Here is a 10,015-nt window from a genome sequence, read left to right as displayed (position 1 = left end):
AGCAGTTTTACTAGTCATTGTTTACTTTTGGCCATACTCTTTTATTTACTTTCACATATCTTTAAGATCTAACTTAAAACATTAAAATAGGCCAAGGGCAATCAAGGCCTCCTAATTCAGACCTTTTGGAACTTGCTAGAAATACTGCTGACTTTCTGCAGTTCCGTCTCGAGAGAAAAAGTAAGATCCAAGGAGAGGTCTTACTTAAGTTGTGAAGTTTTAAATGTAGTTGTTGAAAACAACTGACACTTTTAAGCTATGGTCTAATCAGTAGTGTGCATTGACTACGGGTAATGTATATTTAAAATTTTTTTTGTTATGAAGGAGTTTAGTCATTGAGTTTTGGGAATTACTTAAATTTTTTTCTGAATACCAAAAACAAATTTAAAATGTTGTCGTTTAACTATATTCATTGTCTTAGAAGTTGTAATTAGAATTTTGCTTATTCAGGGAACAGGGGTGATCTTTGCCCCATATGTCACAGTTATCGTTGTGTAGCCCATCATCCCAAAATTTAGCAGCCTAATCACTAATGTGTATAGTCACCCACAGTTTTCTAAGTCAGTAATCCAAGAGCATCCCAGCTGGGTGGTTCTGGCTTGCGGTATCATCAGGTTGCAGTGAAACTCGGCCAGGGTCGCATCATTGAAGGCTTGACTAAGGCTGGAGAAGCAGCCTCTAAGATGACTCGCTCCACTGAGTCACTGAAGGGACTCAGTTTTTCACTGTATGGGTGTCTCCATAAGACTGCCTGGGTGACAAGTGGTGCCTGCCTTCCTCTAGAGCAAATGATTCAAGAAAGTAAGTAGACACCATACTCTTGTATGACCTGTCTTCAGAAGCAACATACCATTTACTTCTGCCACATTCTGTTGGTCACACAGACCAACCATTGTACCATCCTGCTACAGTATGGGAGGGGAATACACAAGGATATAATTAGCAGGAGGTGGGGATCACTGTGGACCTCCAACCACATTATGCTTGGAGAAAATGTTGGGCTTTGTTGACAACCAAGGCAAGGTAGTTGGAAAGCTGCTTACTCTCCGAAGGGTTTAGTTTCCTAAATAGGGGTTAGAATGTACTGTAATTTACCATTCAGAGTGTAAAATAAAATAGCAAGTGGGCCTAAAAGTTCTGTTAATGGTTGAATTTGGCAGGGGCTGGGGTAGGGGGGCAGGGTGTATAGTAATCTTCCTAGGGTGTGCTTTTCTAGCTGGGTGATTTGAACATTCCTAGAAGTTGGGTGCAGCAGTGATAAGGAGTGGTGAGCCTACAAGAATTTTCAGGGAATAAATCATGGCAGATGGTTCTGAATTGGATTTCCCTTATAAGGCTATACTGTAGGAATTAAGTCCCAGTTTATGATACAACCAAGTAACAGCCATATGGGGGAAAAAAGGCCTTGAGTCAGAGTTTTAAATGTTGATGTAGTTATCTTGATAGAACATTGGGGAATGTGAAGCCAGAAAATAATCTGTTATTGGGGAGAAATTCTCAACCTTTCCAATTCTCCAAAACACTGGATTCCTTAGGTAGAAATCGTTTATCTAGAATCAAAGTCTACTCCAGGAATGGTTGGGAGCATAAAGTTATTATGAAGCAGTCGCTACTTAAACAGCATAGAAATTACCTTTAAAAAAAAAAAAAGTAATCTCTAAAAAAAGAAAGAAAGTAATCTCTAGACCCAACATGGGGCTCAAACTTAGAACCCAGAGTTCAAGAGTTGCATGCTCTACTGAGCCAGCCTGGTGCCCCCAGCATAGAATTTAAATTGAAGAATTAATGGCCTGTTTTCTATTAATTTCTGATGAAAGCTTAAATCCACCATTTGGGAAGCTACCCTAACAGGAGGAAATACTTTGCAGTTTATGAACTTTGATATTCTTGATTTACTGAAACTAATTTACCACAAAGTTTTCTATAAAGATTTGAGCAATCATTCAAATGCTGTTTGTCACTAGCAGTCTCCTGAAGTATGCTAAAACTCTTAGGTACCATATACTTAAGTGAAATTTGAATACACAACTTGAAATTATTATATATAACAAAATCTGGTAGGGTGAGGGCTTTATTATAGCACCCTCAAAGCAGTTTCACAACTTTCTTTGTCCTTCTGTTCCTCAGTGAGAAAGCTATCTGCCTTTTACTGATTAAAAAAAAAAAAGTTATAAATTGTTCCTACTAATTTATTGAGCACCTACTATTGTAAGCTCTAGGAATATGTCAGTGAGCTAGGCAGATAAGAGTTGGGGCCTCTAACAGGAAGTAAAATTCTAATTATTTGGAATTCATGTCTAAGTAGAGTCCTGCCTCTTTACTAAAATAATGTTAGAGCCTCCGAGGATGTTGACTTTACCTTAACTTTGGAAGGAACTTGGAGTGGAATATTTCCTTATACAGACTTGCTTTCTCATAATAATAATAGTTTAAATGAAAAAACAAAACTAATTCCCATAGAAGAGCCAAGACTAAAAGTATGAGAGGGAGTGCAAAAGACTAAAAGTAGGAGGAGTGCAAATTAGGAATATGCAACAGAAACCATCTAATTTACATTGTAGAGATTCTGCTTGTCTCCTTGGACTCAGCCTATTCCAGTCTCAACTTCCTGGAGGAAGCTACAATTTAGAAACAGCAGACTAGCCCAGACCGGCATCTTAGCTGGAGATCATACTATCAGCCAAATTAGGCATGACCTTCCACACAGCTGACCTTTTGCACCAGACTCCAAAGCGGGAACTTCTGCATCCCTTGGTCTTCCTTCATCATTTGGTTTCTGAGTGTTAACACAGGCTTCTTCGAACCTTGATAACTGATGCTAGGAATGACCACCTATTGGAGACTTGATTCAATTAATTTATTTTACATATAAGCAAATCTACATGACCTTTGTTTACGCTTTGTGTGAGATTCCTCATACCTTGTCTTACATACTAGGTTGTAGTTAAAACACTGGTAACTCCTGCAGTTGTAACTACCACAACTATTCCATACTTACTGGCTTCGCTAGAGTTTGGGGGAAAATATCTAAGACAATTTGACATTGGTTCTCAATACAAAATGAATAATTATTGTTAATATTGTTCTTTTTGTACCTAAGTGTGAAAAAAAAGCACTGTAAATGTTAAAATGCTTTGGAATTGAAAACCCAAGATATCTGAACATTTCAATACTGAGCAAACTAAGTTTAATAAAAGCTAGATACAAATATAAGCAGCATTCTGCCTGCACTCACCAGCTAGAAAATGGAAAACTATCACAAAGGATGAGGAGTAAATTAGTAAAATCTATGAGTTGTATATATACAAGACATGAAGTTCTTTGGAACTTACTGAAAAATTAATGGAAGAAAAAGTGATGGTATATAGCACATTCATGGATGTAAAGAATATAAAGTGCTTCTAAAAATGCAGAACAGGAAAGTCTAACAGGCATATTCAGGAAAATTCCGGAAATCACAAAGTTTTAAAAAAATACGGTCAGAGTGGAGCAGCTGGGTGTCTCAGTCACTTGAGCCTCTGACTTTGGCTCAAGTCATGATCTTGCAGTTTGTGGGTTCGAGCCCCTCATCAGGCTTTTGCCCCTTCCCCACTCGCTCTCAACAATAAACATTAAAAATTTTTTAAATATGGTCAGATTTAAGCAATTACAAATGTATATAGTAAAAAGACTGGAAAAAGTTAAGAACTTACTCTTTAAAGAGCTCATATCTAAGAAAAACATTGAGATTTTGATGATAAAAACAATTTACAGAGGAAATTATCACAAAGGAAATGTAACTGGGGTGCCCAGGTGACTCAGTTGGTTAAGCATCCAACTTTAACTCAGGTCATGATCTCACGGTTCGTGGGTTTGAGCCCCGTGTCAGGGTCTGTGCTGTCAGCTCAGAGCCTGGAGCCTCCTTTGGATTCTGTATCTACCTTTCTGCCCCTACCCTGCTCATGCTCTGTCTTTCAAAATTAAACATTTTAGCGAATTAAAAAAAAAAAAAAACCCAAAGGAAATATAATTAATGATGGAAAAGGGAATTCTAATAAATAGGCAATTTATAAAACTATGCTTTATTTTACTTAATGCTGAGAATTTGGAAACATTTATGCCCTGCCAGGCCTAACCTACTTGCTTGCATTGGATTCACTCATTGCTTTAACACATATCGAAAGTTTACCATGTATCAGGCACCGATCAGTGCTCCGAACATCTTATTTAATTTACACAGCAATCTTTGGTGGTAGGAACTTTCATTAGCTTCATTTTGCAGTTTTAGAAACAAGCTTAGAGAAGGTAACTTTCTCAAGGTCATAACTAGTTAATGAGCTAAGCTGGGATTAGGGTCCATGTTTTGTGACTCCAGAGCCCAAGCCATAACCACTCAACTTAAGTTTGGAGAAATAAATCTTACTGACATAATTACCAAGTGGGGGGAAGTCACCTGTATAATAATGTTCACAATGAATAACTGGAAGCCACCAAAATGCTGAATGATAAGGGTAAGTATGTCAATATTACGTAGCTTTTAAACAATAATATGATTAAAGTGGAAGAAGGCAAGATACAAAATTGTACACAATGAAGAATAGATGGGACAAATAGAAAACCAAGATGGAAAGAAAAGGCACATCACTACAGAACTTACTGACAATAAAAGGATATTGCAAACAACTTTATTCATAAACAATTTAGGGGCGCCTAGGTGGCTCAGTCAGTTGAGCATCCGACTTTGGCTCAGGTCATCATCTCCTGGTTCATGAGTTTGAGCCCTGTGTCGGGCTCTGTGCTGACAGCTCAGAGCCTGGAGCCTGCTTCAGGTTCTGTGTCCCCACCCCACCTCCACGCCCTCTGCCCCACCCCTGCTTGTGCTCTGTCTCTGTCTTTCAAAAATGAATAAACATTAAAAAAAGTTAAAAGTAAATTCAACAATTTAGACGACATGGACAAATTTTTTGAAAGACACAAATCACTCAGGACATTTTAAGAAGAAATCGAGTGTAGCAGTTCTGCAAAAGGTTAAACATAGAGTTACCATATGACTCAGCAATTCCATTCCTATGTATATACTTAAGGGAACTGAAAACATATGTCTACCCAAAAACTTATACATGAATGTTTATAGCAGTGTTATTCATAGTAGCCAGAGTAGATGAAACCCAAATGGCCATTAACTGATGAATGAATAAACAAAATGTACCATATCCCTACAATGGAATGTCAGCCACAATGGGTATATTGTATGATATGTGAATTATAACTCAATAAGCTGCTTATATAGGTTATATATAGGTTATATTGCATATCACATATCTAATAAAGAATATGTATCCCAGGGGCACCTGGGTGGATCAATCAGTTGAGCAACTGACTCTTGATTTCGGCTCAAGTCAGGATCCCAGGGTGGTGGGATCGAGCTTTGCATAGGGCTTGGTGCTGACAGCACAGAGCCTACCTGGGATTCCCTCTCTCCTCTCTCTCTGCCCTCCCCTGCTTATGCATGCTCTCCCTCTCAAAATAAATAAATAAACCTAAAACTCTTGGGGTACCTGGCTGGCTCAGTCAGTAGTGCATGTGACTCTTGATCTCAGGGTCATGAGTTTGAGCCCAATGCGCTTGTAGACATTACTTAAGAAAAAAAAAAAAAAAAAAATTTCAAAAAAAAAAAAAAAAAGCCTTGAAAACTCAATAAGTAACAAAACTCAATAAAAATGGCCAAAGATTTTGAACTACAGTTCACAAAAGATACACGAACGGCTAGTAAGTACATGAAAAGATGCTCAGTATATTAGTTGCTAGGGAAATGCAAATTACAGTCACAATGAAATACCACTACACACCTATCAGAATGACTAAAATTTGAAAAGAATCACCATATTAAGTGTTGACAAGGATATGGTATGATTCAGATTTCAAACCTGCATATTCTGGTGGGAACACAAAATGGTACAACTTTGAAAAACTGGCAGTATTTATGTGTGTATGCATTTTAAAATTATTTTTAATTGCAGTATAGGTAACATACAATATTATAGTAGTTTCAGGTGAACAACATAGTGATTTGACGTTTATATATATTAAGAAATGCCCACCACAATAAGTGTAATACCACCTGTCACCATAAAAAAAGTTATTACTATATTATTGACTATATTCTCCATGTTGTACTTTACAGCCCTTTGACTTATTTATAACTGTAAGTTTGTACCTTTTAATCCCCCTTCACCTATTTCTCCCATTTGCCCACCTACCACCCCTGTGGCAACCACCAGTTTGTTCTCTGTATTTTTGAGTCTGTTACTGGATTTTGTTGTTATTGCTGTTTGTTCACTTGATTTGTCTTTTAGATTCAACATTTAAATGAAATCATATGGCATTTGTCTTTCTCTGTCTGACTTATTTTACTTAGCATAATTCCCTCTAAGTCCATCCATGTTGTTGCAAATACCAAGATTTCATTTTTTTATGACTAAGTTTGTCAGGTTTTTTTTTTTTTTTTAAAGATAACTTACCATCTGACTCAGCCATTCCACTGGATATTTACCCAAGTATTAGCCAAGGAAAATGAAAGCAAATGTCCCTAAAAAGATTTGTGCACAAATGTTCTAGCCTCTTTATTTGTTAATAGTCAAAAACTGCAAACAGTCCCACTGCTTTCCAACTTGAGTATATACAACATATCCATACAATGGAATACTGCTTAGCAACAAAACCTAATAAATTATTGATGCACACAACAAAGTGGAAGAATCTCAAAAAAAAAACAAAAAACAAAAAACAAAAAACAAGAAAAGGTATGCTGAATGAAAGAAGACAGACAGAAAGAAGAAGAAGAAGACATTCAGTATACACTGAATGCTTCCATTCACATAAAATTCTAGAAAATCAAAGTGAATTATAGCAACAAAAAGCAGTTTAATGGTTGCCTGAGAACAGATGAGGGTGAGAGGAAGGGATTAAGGAGCATGAGGAAATTTGAGGGCAGGATAGGTACATTATTTTTGATTGTGGAGATGTTTGCAAAGGTGTTTACATACATCAGACTTATGTTGTACATTTTATTTATGTATTTATTTATTTTTAACATAAAAATAAATTCCAGGGGCTGGAACTCACCAACCTATAAGATCATGAATTGAAATCAAGAGTCAGGTGCTTGGCTGACTAAGCCACCCACATGCCTCAAGCTATTTTGTTTTTAATGTGTGAAGTCACAGATGGGTGAAGATATTTACACAACACATATCTGAGAAGGGACTTTTATCCAGAACATACTGATTTAAAAGTGGGCTAAGGATCTGCACACTTTACCATAGATGCAACTGGCCAATAAACATGCAAAAATATTCTCAACATCACTAGTAATTAGAGAAATGCAAATTAAAATCAAGAGAAACCACATCTCACCCACTATAATGCCTAGAATTAAAAAGACTGACAATATCAAGGGTTGGAGATGATGTGGAATCTCTGGAATCTGCATATATAGCTGTCGAAAATAATTGGGTAGTTTCCACGAGAAATACCGAAGTAGATTTCAAGAGATTCGCTTGCATCTCTGCCATTTATTACTGAAACCTTCTAAAAAGAAAACACCAGCTTGAAGCCTCTTTTGCCCAGCGCATAGGTCAGGGATCACAGCACCGTGGGAGACCCCATGCACCTGGCACGAGGGGGCGTGGGGAGCCCAGAGGTCTGGGACAAGAGGACAAGCACACTGCCCACGTTTACACCCCACTGGGCCCTGTACTCATTCCCAGGAAAGAGGCACATTGCACAGCCCCTACCTCGGGACTTGAAGGGGATAGGTGGAGCCTCCCCTCCACCCCGGGGCAGACCATGAACTCAGGCCTGGCTGTCAGCGCCCTCCATTCCTACTCCTACATCCCCACCAATAGAGAAAAAGAGATGTTAGAAAATGAAATTGAAGATGCCAGCGAGGGGCTTGTATGTCATGCAAATAGTCTTTCAGAGCCACTGAACGGTCTTAAGTATGTGAGTGAAAACCAGATTCACCCAGGCTGTGTGAAAAATGGACTGGGCCTGGAGGCAGGAAGACCAGTTTCACTTGGCCACCATATTTCATCACTAGTTTATGAACTGCAAACACATGCCAGCTAGCCTGAAAATTGGACTGGTGCTATTATTTGATGTATTCCTCTCATACCCAGTGTAGTAAACCAGTGTCGAATGCACAAAGCCGATAGAAAGATCTATGATTAGAATTTCAGCTTCAGTCAGGAATGAGGATAAAATTAAAAAGCTAACATTCAAATCTTTGGTCAAACAGAAATTTCTCTTATTTAATACTTCTCAATTATGCTAGAAAGGTATTAATGTGTTATTTTAAACAGTGGCCCAAAGAAACTCTTAACTTCTGTTTTCTGAACCATCCAAACTGTTATTTTAGACTTGATAAATTGTAGTTGTTTAGAAAATAATACACACCCTAGATATGATATTTATTAACCAGAACAGTTTCTTTTTTTTTCTTAAGTAGACTCCATGCCTAATGTAGTGCTGGAACTTACCACCCGGAGACCAAGAGTCAGATGCTCCACCAACTGAGCCATCCAGGCGCCCCTAGCCAGAATAGTTTCTTAACAAGAATACTTTATACTCTGATCATAATGGAAATTATTTCCTACATCTGGACAATTAATACTATACAATTTCATGGAGGTGCCATTAGCATTGCCATTAGGTTCTGTATTGTAGAGTCTTCCTCATCTGCAGCTTTGATTTCAGTGTGCTAAGTCCATCCAGAGTCTAATCAGAACTTCATACGCCTAGGTGGACGAGTTGAAGAAAATATCCAGTCTGTTTGTAGTGCCACAGTTTATAGGCAACGTGAAAGGCTTTCTGTTTCATCACACCTTTTAAACATTACCATGGAGTTACCGTTGAACTTCACACTTTTTCTCAATACAAGGGCAGCGTCTTCTGTGCACAGGCTTCAGTAATTCCCACTATGCCTTGCCCTGTGTGCATCTCCTGGAAGTTACCTGGTCTGGCCCACGGGCGTCTATAATCTGGGACATTTCCAAACCTGGTTGTGGAAGCGCTTGGGAATCTTTCACCACCACTAGGAGGAGGACACCTGTTTCCGGAGAGGAAGAGTTGTGAAATATGAAGCGAAAGGAGGAAAAGGGAGTTATGACCACGGTTCCAGGGCTCCAAGCCCATTTTGCAGTTAGGGGACCCCCAGGTCTCCATTCATGACCCCGCGGCTCTACACCTCTCAAATCTAGGTCTCTAGGAACTCAAGCTTGAGGTTCCAAAATCCATCCCCCAATGCCCCATACTGTTTTCCCCCAGCTGGGAGGCCGCCAGAACATTTCTGAACACGGTAATCTCCAGTTCAGAGGAATCCATGCTTTGTTGTAAACGCAGTATAACAGATGACCGCAACCTACAAATTCGAGCAGCGTCAGGTTGGCAATGATCTTCCAGGGAAAGGGCAGTCTGAGACGTCTGGATTCTCTTCCCCACTTCTCGTGACGGAGGGATCATTTCCCTTCCTACCCTCTAGGCTAAGAGGAGCTCTCTAATCGTTCTTGGAAGACTTCCACACCCTCTTCCTTTTTAGTTTTTCCACTTCCAAACTATTGAAAGACGTGACAAGCAGCACAGAGAACAAGATATAAAGAAGTTTCTTAAAAATACCTCGTTTTCTAGGTTCTCAAGTCGTCCCCTTTAAGGAACCAGGCCCACCTCTCTCCCATTCACCTACTGGCTTTCCTTGCTGCCCATCACTCTACCTTTAAGAATATTTCCTGTTCCTTCAACCCAACTTGCACACCTCCGCCCCCCGGCCCTCCTCATTGGGCCGCCCGAGGCCCGTTCAGTCTTCGGTTTTCCCTCCAACTCCTCCCGCCCTCTAGCCTAGCGCAACGGCGTCCCAGGTTCTGATTGGCCACCGCGGCAACCTCCCCGGGGCCGGGTTGGTGGGCTGAGTGGCAGGGGCGGGAGCGCGGAGCACCAAGGGTAGGCTGTTCGCTTGCGGAGCGGCGGCCGCGGGAGGGGC

The sequence above is a fragment of the Leopardus geoffroyi genome, chromosome C2, assembly GCF_018350155.1.
Source record: "Leopardus geoffroyi isolate Oge1 chromosome C2, O.geoffroyi_Oge1_pat1.0, whole genome shotgun sequence".
NCBI classification, from domain to species: domain Eukaryota; kingdom Metazoa; phylum Chordata; class Mammalia; order Carnivora; family Felidae; genus Leopardus; species Leopardus geoffroyi.
The sequence above is the reverse complement of the archived record's forward strand: the minus strand, read 5'-3'. Positions refer to the sequence as shown.